The following is an 11,393-nucleotide window of genomic DNA, read 5'->3' as shown; positions in this document are numbered from 1 at the left end:
GGAGGCGACGTTTCTCAAGAGAGAACATGTTAAGGGTGGCAAGCCTTTCTTCGTAGGATTTGTTGCTCAAGGAAGGGATCATTTTTGTTGCTCGACGCTGAACACCTCCAGAGAGAGAGAGAGAGAGAGAGAGAGAGAGACTAGACGGGTAAATTTCGCTTTATATTATCTATTATTAACAATCCTCTTAAGTTCATTGTGACTCTTCTTTTGTGGGTGAGTGAACGCTTGTCTGCTCTAAATCCTGAGAGAGAGAGAGAGAGAGAGAGAGAGAGAGAGAGAGAGAGAGAGAGAGAGAGAGAGAGAGAGAGAGAGAGAGAGATGCGTATACTAACGCTACCAAACTTACTTGGTATCTATATAATATGATGGAAACCCCGTCTGTTGATCAATTCCCCCCCCCCCCCCCGCTCCTTCCTCCGGTCTGACCTCAGGAAAACACACACACACAGCATCATCATCATCATCTTGGGTAATTCCCCGTCGATTAGAACCAAACTAAAAGCAGAAGTGGGTGTAGTAGTAGGAGGAGGAGGAGGAGTGATAAATATAGTTGTTAAGTAAATAATAGTAGTAATGATGATAAAAAAGAATATGATAATAGTAATAATGATCAGTGAAACAAGAAATATTTAGTCGGAATATATAAATTCGTTCACTATTAGTTGGACACGTGTCTGCTAACTCAAGGGGATTCATGTTACCCGGTCATAATTGCTTGCTACACACACACACACACACACACCATCGTTTTTCATCCCTCAGTCGGTCATTTCAGCTTAATTACATAAGAACATAGGGAGACCTCAAGATGCCTAATGCCCTACACAAGGCAGTTCCAGCAGATTCCCCCCACTGCCACCTGTCATCCTCGTCCATGTAGCTATCCAGTCTACTCAAAACAAGCTATCGTCCCTGCAGTCACTATGTGATTGCTGAGTCTATTCCATTCCCCCACCACCCTATTACTATACCAATGCTTGCCTATTTCCCTCCTAAATCTATACGTTTCTAATTTAAATCCATTACTGCGTGTTCTATCCTGCTGGCTAATTCTCAGTACTTTACTTATATCGCCTTTGTTGTAACCCTTGACCCATTTGAATACTTCTATCAGATCTCCCCGCACTCTTCGTCTTTCTAGTGAATGTAAGTTGAGATGTTTCAGCCTATCTTGATATGGGAGGTTCCTCAGCCCCTGAATCATCTTGGTCATCCTCCTCTGAACTGATCTAGCAAGTTGATGTCCATTCTGTAGTGTGGGCACCATAACTGGACAGGATAAATAGTAGTGTGGCCTAACTAACGCTAAATAGAGCCTGAGGATGACCTCCGCACTTTTGTTGGTTACCGTCCTGTTAATAAAGCCTAATACCCTGTTAGCCCTATTCCTCACACTAAAACATTGCTTCCTTAGTTTTAGGTCAGAGTTCACTAACACTCCCAAATCTAAACTATACCCGTGTAATGGGTTGGGTGTTCCTATACTTAGTACGCAACACTTGGTGATGTTAAAATAATTATAATAATGAGGGCAATAATGATAATAATGAAGGTGATAATGATAATTACTGACCCCTTTTCATTTTATTTATATTTTTTTACACAAGTGGCGAGACCTTACTGAAACTGAATATCGCATCAAAATATAGTCGCTATTTATAAATATAACCATTTTATTTTGCCGTCGATTGATACCAAAAACTTTACCGTAGCCCCAAAAATAAGGGAGTTATGGCGATTCGCACCAAAGCGTTTGATTTTCCAAAATTCGCGGCTTAATGACAAGGGCGCCGCAAAATCAAAAGAGTAAGCCGTCCATTACTTGAGATGTCACTGCTGCTACTCACCAGAAAATAAAACGTATTCGATTCCCTATTTTATGATGCGTGTTGGATGCTTTTTGGGTGATGGATGATGGACTCGTTATCTGTCGTCATCACCAGTCAGGCAACCAATCATCCACCATTTTCATCCCACCCACTCCTGACGCGCGTGTGTGTGTGTGTGTGTGTGTGTGTGTTGTAAGTCAGACCCTCGTTTTATGCATCAATGTTTATATATATATATATATTTCCGTATTTTTTCATGGTTACTTCCTGGATGTGTTGTGTAACGTTATTTTTTATATATTTCTGTTTTAGTCGCGTAACACTCGTTCATGTCTTCATCTATATTATTTCTATCCGCTCCCGCCCCCCTCCCTCCCCCTCACACACCTGTTTATATTTTGCTTTATTTTTTTCAACCTGTCACGCACGCACGAACCACACACCTGCACCAACACCTTTTGAGAACCTGTATTCTGCCCCCCTCTGCCTCCCCCCCCCCCCTTTGGCACCTGCACATACCCAGCCATCTCACGTGTCGACCGCATAAAAGTGAGCCCACAGAAATAGATAAATAGTTCCCTCATTTGTTATTCATGTTCTGGTCCCTCTGAATGGTTACCTGAGTGTGAGTGTACGCGCGTGTGTGTGTGTGTGTGTGTGTACGTGCTCGTTTTACCATTCCCGTGTGCGTGTGTGTGTACGTTTTTGAATCAAAGAGTGAAGTTTATGATTGCTCAAGTGGAGTGGAATCGTAACATCGTGAATAAAAGGTGTGTGTGTGTGTGGATCTCTCTCTCTCTCTCTCTCTCTCTCTCTCTCTCTCTCTCTCTCTCTCTCTCTCTCTCTCTCTCTCTCTCTCTCTCTCTCTCTCTCTCTCTCTCTCTCTCTCTCTCACGTCGTTGAAGCGCAATATATATAATACAAAAGACTTGCTGTTATTGGTTATATGTAATGATAGGTGGGCACCGTGTGTGTGTGTGTGTGTGTGTGTGTGTGTGTGTGTGTGTGTGTGTCGGCACCGAGCATGCGATTGGTTGGCTTTACGTTCACAACATCAATACCGCCCCTGGATACCGTGCGGCTATTTCGGTGAGGTCGGGAAGGAGGACCCAGAGTTGAAGGTAAAGCGTACAGCACCGTATGGAGAGTAGCCGCCGCCTGGAACACCGTAGATCATGAAGTAAATATTCGTCTTATCTTGGAGGGAGGAAATTGCTAAGTTGTAAATATGTCAGCGTTTTGCCGGGGGAAATTGTTAAGGTTTAAATATGTCAGCCTTTTGAGGGGGGAAATTGTTAAGTTTTAAATGTCAGCCTTTGGAGGGGGGAAATTGTAAAGTTTTAAATATGTCAGCCTTTGGAGGGGGGAAATTGTAAAGTTTTAAATATGTCAGCCTTTGGAGGGGGGAAATTGTAAAGTTTTAAATATGTCAGCCTTTTGATGGGGGAAATTGTTAAGGTTTAAATATGTCAGCCTTTTGAGGGGGGAAATTGTTAAGTTTTAAATGTCAGCCTTTGGAAATTGTAAAGTTTTAAATATGTCAGCCTTTTGACGGGGAAATTGTTAAGGTTTAAATATGTCAGCCTTTTGAGGATGGAAATTGTTTTAAATGTCAGCCTTTGGAGGGGGGTATTGTTAAGTTTTAAATATATCAGCCTTTTGAGGGGGGGAATTGTTAAGTTGTAAATATATCAGCCTTTTGAGGGGGGGAATTGTTAAGTTTTAAATATGTCAGCCTTTTGAGGGGGGGAATTGTTAAGTTTTAAATATATCAGCCTTTTGAGGGGGGAAATTGTGAAGTTTTAAATATGTCAGCCTTTTGAGGGGGGGAATTGTTAAGTTTTAAATATATCAGCCTTTTGAGGGGGGAAATTGTTAAGTTTTAAATGTCAGCCTTTTGAGGGGGGAAATTGTGAAGTTTTAAATATATCAGCCTTTTGAGGGGGGGAATTGTTAAGTTTTAAATATGTCAGCCTTTTGAGGGGGGGGAATTGTTAAGTTTTAAATGTATCAGCCTTTTGAGGGGGAAATTGTTGAGTTTTAAATATGTCAGCCTTTTGAGGGAAATTGAAGTTTTAAATATGTCAGCCTTTGAGGGGAAATTGAAGTTTTAAATATGTCAGCCTTTGGAGGGGGGAAATTGTTTAGTTTTAAATATGTCAGCCTTTGGAGGGGGGAAATTGTGAAGTTTTAAATATGTCAGCCTTTGGAGGGGGGAAATTGTGAAGTTTTAAATATGTCAGCCTTTGGAGGGGGAAATTGAAGTTTTAAATATGTCAGCCTTTGAGGGGGGAATTGTGAAGTTTTAAATATGTCAGCCTTTGGAGGTGTGAAGTTTAAATATGTCAGCCTTTGAGGGGGTGTGAAGTTTTAAATATGTCAGCCTTTGGAGGAAATTGTGAAGTTTTAAATATGTCAGCCTTTGGAGGGGGGAAATTGTGAAGTTTTAAATATGTCAGCCTTTTGAGGGGGGAAATTGTTAAGTTTTAAATATGTCAGCCTTTGGAGGGGGGAAATTGTGAAGTTTTAAATATGTCAGCCTTTGGAGGGGGGAAATTGTGAAGTTTTAAATATGTCAGCCTTTTGAGGGGGGAAATTGTGAAGTTTTAAATATGTCAGCCTTTTGATGGGGGAAATTGTTAAGGTTTAAATATGTCAGCCTTTTGAGGGGGGAAGTTTTAAATATGTCAGCCTTTTGAGGGGAATTGAAGTTTTAAATATGTCAGCCTTTTGAGGGGAATTGTGAAGTTTTAAATATGTCAGCCTTTTGAGGGGAATTGTGAAGTTTTAAATATGTCAGCCTTTTGAGGGGGGTGAAGTTTTAAATATGTCAGCCTTTGGAGGGAAATTGTGAAGTTTTAAATATGTCAGCCTTTGAGGGGGCAATTGTGAAGTTTTAAATATGTCAGCCTTTTGAGGGGGGGAATTGTGAAGTTTTAAATATGTCAGCCTTTGGAGGGGGGAAGTTTTAAATATGTCAGCCTTTTGGGGAAATTGTGAAGTTTTAAATATGTCAGCCTTTGGAAGGGGGAAATTGAGAAGTTTTAAATATGTCAGCCTTTGGAGGGGGGAAATTGTGAAGTTTTAAATATGTCAGCCTTTGGAGGGGGGAAATTGTGAAGTTTTAAATATGTCAGCCTTTGGAGGGGGGAAATTGTGAAGTTTTAAATATGTCAGCCTTTGGAGGGGGGAAATTGTGAAGTTTTAAATATGTCAGCCTTTTGAGGGGGGGAATTGTGAAGTTTTAAATATGTCAGCCTTTGGAGGGGGGAAATTGTGAAGTTTTAAATATGTCAGCCTTTTGAGGGGGGGAATTGTGAAGTTTTAAATATGTCAGCCTTTGGAGGGGGGAAATTGTGAAGTTTTAAATATGTCAGCCTTTGGAGGGGGGAAATTGTGAAGTTTTAAATATGTCAGCCTTTGGAGGGGGGAAATTGTTTAGTTTTAAATATGTCAGCCTTTGGAGGGGGGAAATTGTCAGGTCACAAGGAGATAAAAATGAAGAAAAGAAAGTAGAGTAGCGCAGGTCAAGTATCTATTTTGCTGCCCTGAGCTTCTTTGATTCTAACACTTGATCTTAATGTTACTGTTTTTATTTTCCTCGATGATGGGAAGACGTTAATAAGCTAGAATATAATAGAAATAAAAGTAAAAGAATAGACATGCACCAAAAAATAATTCAGTTCATCTTTATTGGCGAAACATTACATACAAAATAAAAGAATAGTAACGCTAACAATAGGCCAAAATAAAGTCTAGCTATAAGTTGCACAGGTAGTTACATTGCCCTACGCTCAGGTGGTTGTTTACCTCTCCGAACTAGGTGAGGTAGATTAGTTGGCTAGCGGCCCCAGGTGTTCGTCCGTTCCCCAATTGCACGAAGAGTATTTTAACCTCTAATATATATAGTTTGAACTCGAGTCTGCATAAGTTTCGTCACTAATTGTTTAAAGTGCATCAATATATCGAGACCTAATGTACTTTAACCTTATCTTTGCGGGTATTCGAATTTATATCAGTTGTATAAGTTATCGAAGCACATCAGGACTAAGAGTATTGTAACCTCTGATATACATGTTGGACTTGAGTTTGTATCACTTATATCACTCATTATAGAAGCTTATCAATATATCTGAACAACGCGTATTTTAACCTAATCTTTGTGGGTACTCGAATTTACATCAGGTTTATCACTAATTTTGGAAGTACACAAAAATATATAGACGGCGTGAACTTTAACCTTAGCATTGCACTTATTGTAGATCATCACTATATCAAGACCATATGTAGTTTAACCTTATCTCTGCGGGTACTTGAATATAATCAGTTCTTTCAGTTATCGTAGACGCATATTACCTATCTAGACCCTGTGTTCTGTAACCCCAGATAGATAGTTTGCGAGTCCTTTAATGTGTGTATCGGTTTTATCACTTACGTATAGGAAAACATTATATCAAATACTGCAAACTGCTAGTACTCAAAAGTGTATATCTGTTTCATCACTTATCGTAGAAACACTATTATATCGAGTACTGCAAACGCTGATATGTGTTTTGAGTGTTCTTTAAAATGCATCATCTATATTACTCACCATAGAAATGCGCCAGTAATTTAAAACCATGTATACCGTACGTAGATAACTTTGTGGTGCTTATGATTTTACCAGCTTTATCACATCATGGAAATACATTCATACGGCAAGACCTAACTTTATAATAATGATAGTAACAATAATGATGATACTACTACTAATAATAACAATGATAATAGTTCGTCCTTATCAGTGAAGCAAGCACCCACTCCATCGTTCCATATCTCTTTTTTCGTCCCTAAAGTGAAGTCTCGTGCGTTTGTTTGTGTTTTATCTGTTCAGTGTTTTTGTATCAGTAGTTTTGAGGTGGTGCTTCGGTTATCTTCTGTATCCCTGACCAAACAGATTGATGGGTAGTAGTAGAAGTAGTAGTAGTAGTGAGAATAGTAAAATAGTAAAAATAGAATAATGTAAATAGTTAAAGATTGAAATTCCCACACACATTAGAAAGGTAAAAAGCAATATGAAGTGTAAGAAGAAGTAGTAGTAGTAGTAGTAGTAGTAGTAGTCGTAGTAGTAGTAGTCGTAGTTGTAGTAGTGGTGGTGATGGCGGTGGTAGGGGATAATATTAGAACGAAAATGGAAAATAAGTGAAATGGAAGGAAATAGCCTAATAGCAAATAATAGTAAAAGATAGTTCATAATAGTAAAAAGTAAATAGTAAAAGATTGCAACTCACACTCAAACATACACACAAAAATAAAAATAAATAAATAGATGAAATAAGAAAAATGAAATAAGAAATAAATAAAATGTAATAAGCGTATGAAGTCCAAGCATTCACGTAATACTCGTCGCGGCGTGAGGGAGAAAGTAAGAGTGAGAGACATAACTTGAGGGTTCCAACTTGCTCGAGGCGACGCTTATGAAGACAGACTACGTATATCACAATGGAGGGAGGAGGAGGAGGAGGTGGAGGAGGGGCAGGCAATCTACTTAAAACTCCACCCATGATAACCTTTTTTAACATGTAGGTATTGCGTTAGAGAGTTTATTCACATTACTGGACTTTGGTATGTTATGTTGCTTTTGTTATTTTGTGTATTATATTGTGTTATGTTTTTGTTATGTTGTGTTGTGTTTCTGTATTCATATTATTGGACTTTATTATGTTATGTTGCCTCTGTTATTTTGTGTTTATTATGTTGTGTTATGTTTTTATTTTGTTAGGTTATGTTGGGTTTGTGTATTCATATTATTGGACTTCGTTATGTTATGTTGCCTCTGTTATTTTGTGTTCATTATGTTGTGTTGTGTTTTTATTTCATGTTATGTTGGGTTTGTGTATTCATATTATTGACTATTACGTTGTCTATTTTTTTTTTTTTTTTTTACAACAAAGGAGACAGCTCAAGGGCACACAAAAAAGGAAACAGTAATAAAAAAGCCCATGTTTATTATATTGTGTTGTGTTATGGAGAGGAGCGTATCAAGACACCTTGTAGTGTTCTTCTTAGCCAGGACACTGATGGAAAGCACAGTCAAGCAGTCTTAGGTTTATTTATATACACTAATGTACGCGGTCGGAGGCGGCGACGGCGCGTGGATGCACGAAAGGGAGTGGTGTGATGCGTGTGGAAGTTGTAGGGAGACTTGTGGTTCTTGACTTGACCTCGGAGACCTCGGGGCAGGATTAGCGAGTCTCCGAACTGGCAGCAGCTGGATGGAATTATCACCGCCCGCAGGTGTGCTGGGGGCGGGGTCCTTCAGTCTTTTCCCGGCCACCCGAAATTGATCTCTTCTGACATCTTTTTTTTTTTTTTTCTTTTGTCAGAGCAGCGTACTATAGCGGGCCTTTTTGTGTCTCCTTTTGTGTTTTACCTTTGAACTCCCTTCCTGTAAAAACGAATCTTATGCTGTGTTATGGAATGTCAACGCACTTAAAGCGAATGAACATAACACGTAGAGTAGATAAATATTCGTTTGTTTCCATTCTCTAAAGACGAAGTAAAAAAAGGGAAAACATGAGTAACTATCGTAAATAGTCAGTCAAGGCTAAAAGGTTGCTTGCCTGGTCTTTTCTCCTTCCTGGGTTAGCGTTCCAGCCGCAAGATGGAGCGAAGTAGGAAGATACTGAGAGAGAGAGAGAGAGAGAGAGAGATTCAGTCCAAACTAAGAGATTCGGTCCAAACTAATTACGTGAGGTGTTGGCGCTATACAGGTGATACAGGTGTGCTAGTGTGACATGATGAGGGAGGCAGGTGAAGCGGTTAACAGGTGTGGGGTGTGTGAGGTGCGTTGGAGGGAGAAGGTGGTAAGTTATTTAGTAAGCGTGTAATGGGAGGGGGATGTGAAGGAGGAGAGGGGAATGATGAGGACTCAGGTGGGTTACGGGAAGAAGGGAGGAGGAAGAGGACGAGGGGGAGAAGATGGTAATGATAAGGGATATGTATGGGGGAGTAGGGAAGGGAAGGGGGTGGTGTAGATGGTGTTAATGTGTTATATAAGGAAAGAGAAGTAGAAGATCGAGTGATGGAGAGAGATTAAGTAGGAACGGGGATAGGGAATAGGTCACGGAGAGAGGGTGACAAGGTAAGGGGAGGAGAAGGGAAGGGGGTGGTGGTGTTGGGTTACGTAAGGAAAAAGAAGGAATAGTAGAAGGTCGTGTGATGGTGAGTGATTCTTTCTTCTTTTTCTCCTATTTCTTTTCTTCTTTTTCTCCTATTTCTTTTCTTCTTTTTTCTTCTTTCTTTTCTTCTTTTTCTCCTATATCTTTTTTTTCTTCTTTTTCTCATATTTCTTTTCTTTTTCTTCTCTTCTTTTTCTCTATAGTAAGGGGGTTAGAAAGGGATTATAGAGAGGAGGAGGAGAGGGGAATGATGAGGGATATGTAGGGGGAGCAGAGAACGGTGGGGGTGGTGTAAGGTGTTAATGTTACGTAAGGGAAGAGAAGAAGGATGTGGTGTAATGATGGAGTGATTCAGTATAGGAAGGGGGTTAGAAAAGGATTATAGAGAGGAGGAGGAGGAGGAGAGGGGAATGATGAGGGATTTGTAGGGGGAACAGAGAACGGTGGGTTATGTAAAGGAAGAGATGAAGGATGTGGTGTGATGATGAAGTGATTCAGGAGGAAGACGATTAGAACGGTGGGTGTGGTTGGAGTAGCTTGTTGCGTTAGTGGGTTATAAGAGAAAAAAGAAGTAAAGTCCACTGTATTACTTTTTTATTTTGTGGTAAGGTATAGTTGATGAAAAAAAAAAGCGGAAAGTCAGGATTTGTATTACTATATATTATTTTTTGTTGTAGAAGGTGGTTAGTGGTTTGTGAAGAAAGAAGGAATTTCCGATGTATTATTTTTTTATGTTTTGGCTTTGCAGGTACTTGGTGAATTATAAGAAAAAAAGAAAAGGAAAATCAGCTGTATTGTTATTATTACTATTTTTTTGTGTTGGTAGTTAGTGTGTAATGGAAGAAAAAAATAAGAAGAGGGAAGTCCAGAGCTGGCGGAACCTTTTTTTTTTTTGTGTGTGCGTGTGTAATAGATAGTTTGTGATTTATGAGAGAGAGAGAGAGAGAGAGAGAAAGGGGGAGTCCGCTATAGTGCTTTTATTACTTATTTTGATGCAGTAAGTTGTTAGTGGTAATGGGAAAAAAGAAAGAAAAAGATGAGGGAAGTCCAGAGCTGGCGGAACATTTTTTTTTTGTGTGTGTAATAGATTGTTCGTGATTTATGAGAGAGAGAAAGAGAAAAAAGTCCGCTCTACCACTTTTATTTACTTATTTTGGTGCAGTAAGTTGTTAGTGGTAATGGGAAAAAAATAAAAAGAAGAGGGAAGTCCAGAGAATTACCACTTTCCCAATTTTTTTTCCACGAACTGACCGGGTGTTCCTGTACCGCGAAGTTTCCACCTTCTCACAAAGCCTCACTGTTTTCCTTATTCCTACACCCATCAAGCCGTCCTTTGTCGAGCACCGTTGAAAAGTGAAAGGAAGCACACTCACTTTTCTCTATCAAGCATAATGCAAGAGAAAACTCGTGATTAAGTCGTTAGAAGTAATTTGAGACGCTGAAGTGTTGCTAAAAATAACCGCAAAGAAGACTGAAGCAACTGTAGCAAGACTTGTGTGATAAAAAGTGTTCTTGTGTTATCGAGAACGTGTATGTGTGTGTGTGTGTGTGTGTGTGTGTGTGTGTGTGTGTGTGTGTGTTCTGGTTTAAATTTGTTGGATCTTTACAATATTTACATGTTTTCTTTTTAATGATTTACAGTGGATTCTCGTATATTTTGGGTCATCACCTTGATCTACTTGTCTATCTTTCTTTGTCTGTCTATCACCGACCTAAGTGTGTTCGTGAGTCGGTTTAGTGTGTTTGTAGTAATGCTTGAAGCGCTTTAGATTAGCTTTTGTTTGTTTTGTAAGGCGACACGTGTTTCTCTCTCTCTCTCTCTCTCTCTCTCTCTCTCTCTCTCTCTCTCTCTCTCTCTCTCTCGTTCTTTATCAGTGGATAGTTATGCTTGAAGCGCTCTAGTTTAACTTTTGTTTGTTTTGTAAGGCGACACGTGTTTCTCTCTCTCTCTCTCTCTCTCTCTCTCTCTCTCTCTCTCTCTCATTCTTTATCAGTGGACAGTTCGCCTCGCGCTTCATCTCGTTTTGATAATGGCCAACCTTTCGACTCTGTCTTTTAGATTCTGCGTCTCGTCACAGAAGATGGGAAGATTGTATTATCCTGAGCTTTGTAAGTGCAGAGATCAGGCGATTGTTATCCACTTAAACATTCCCTTGGCCTTTCCCAGACTTCTTTTGTTCTTGTATTCGTGTGTCTTTAGGTCCTATCCTTCACAATCTCGCCTTGGTTTCACTGTATCGATAACTTGCCATTTGATTCCACTAAAACATTCCCTTGGCCTTTCGCAGACTTCTTGTATTCGTGTATCTGTAGGTCTTATCCTTCACAATCTCACCTTAGTTTCATTGTATCGATAACTTACCATTGGATTCCACTAAAACATTCCCTTGGCCTTTCGCAG

General features: G+C 39.6%; 1 protein-coding gene and 1 long non-coding RNA gene across 5 annotated transcripts in view; one reads left to right on the top strand and one right to left on the bottom strand.

Annotated features, from left to right (window-relative positions):
- The window catches only part of LOC126980337 (high affinity copper uptake protein 1-like), a 37,036-nt gene that overhangs the window by 10,813 nt on the left and 14,830 nt on the right, over positions 1-11,393 (top strand). The gene's annotated exons all lie outside the window — the stretch shown is intronic.
- LOC126980339 (uncharacterized) overlaps positions 9,928-11,393 on the bottom strand; it is a 4,222-nt gene continuing 2,756 nt past the window's right edge. Inside the window, exon 3 of the long non-coding RNA XR_007733131.1 lies at positions 9,928-11,393. This exon is cut by the window's right edge and continues 175 nt beyond it. This is a non-coding gene — a long non-coding RNA (uncharacterized LOC126980339).

This window comes from Eriocheir sinensis, chromosome 44, assembly GCF_024679095.1.
Source record: "Eriocheir sinensis breed Jianghai 21 chromosome 44, ASM2467909v1, whole genome shotgun sequence".
Taxonomy (NCBI): Eukaryota; Metazoa; Arthropoda; class Malacostraca; order Decapoda; family Varunidae; genus Eriocheir; species Eriocheir sinensis.
Note: the sequence above shows the minus strand (reverse complement) of the source record. Positions and strands in the feature narration are given on the sequence as shown.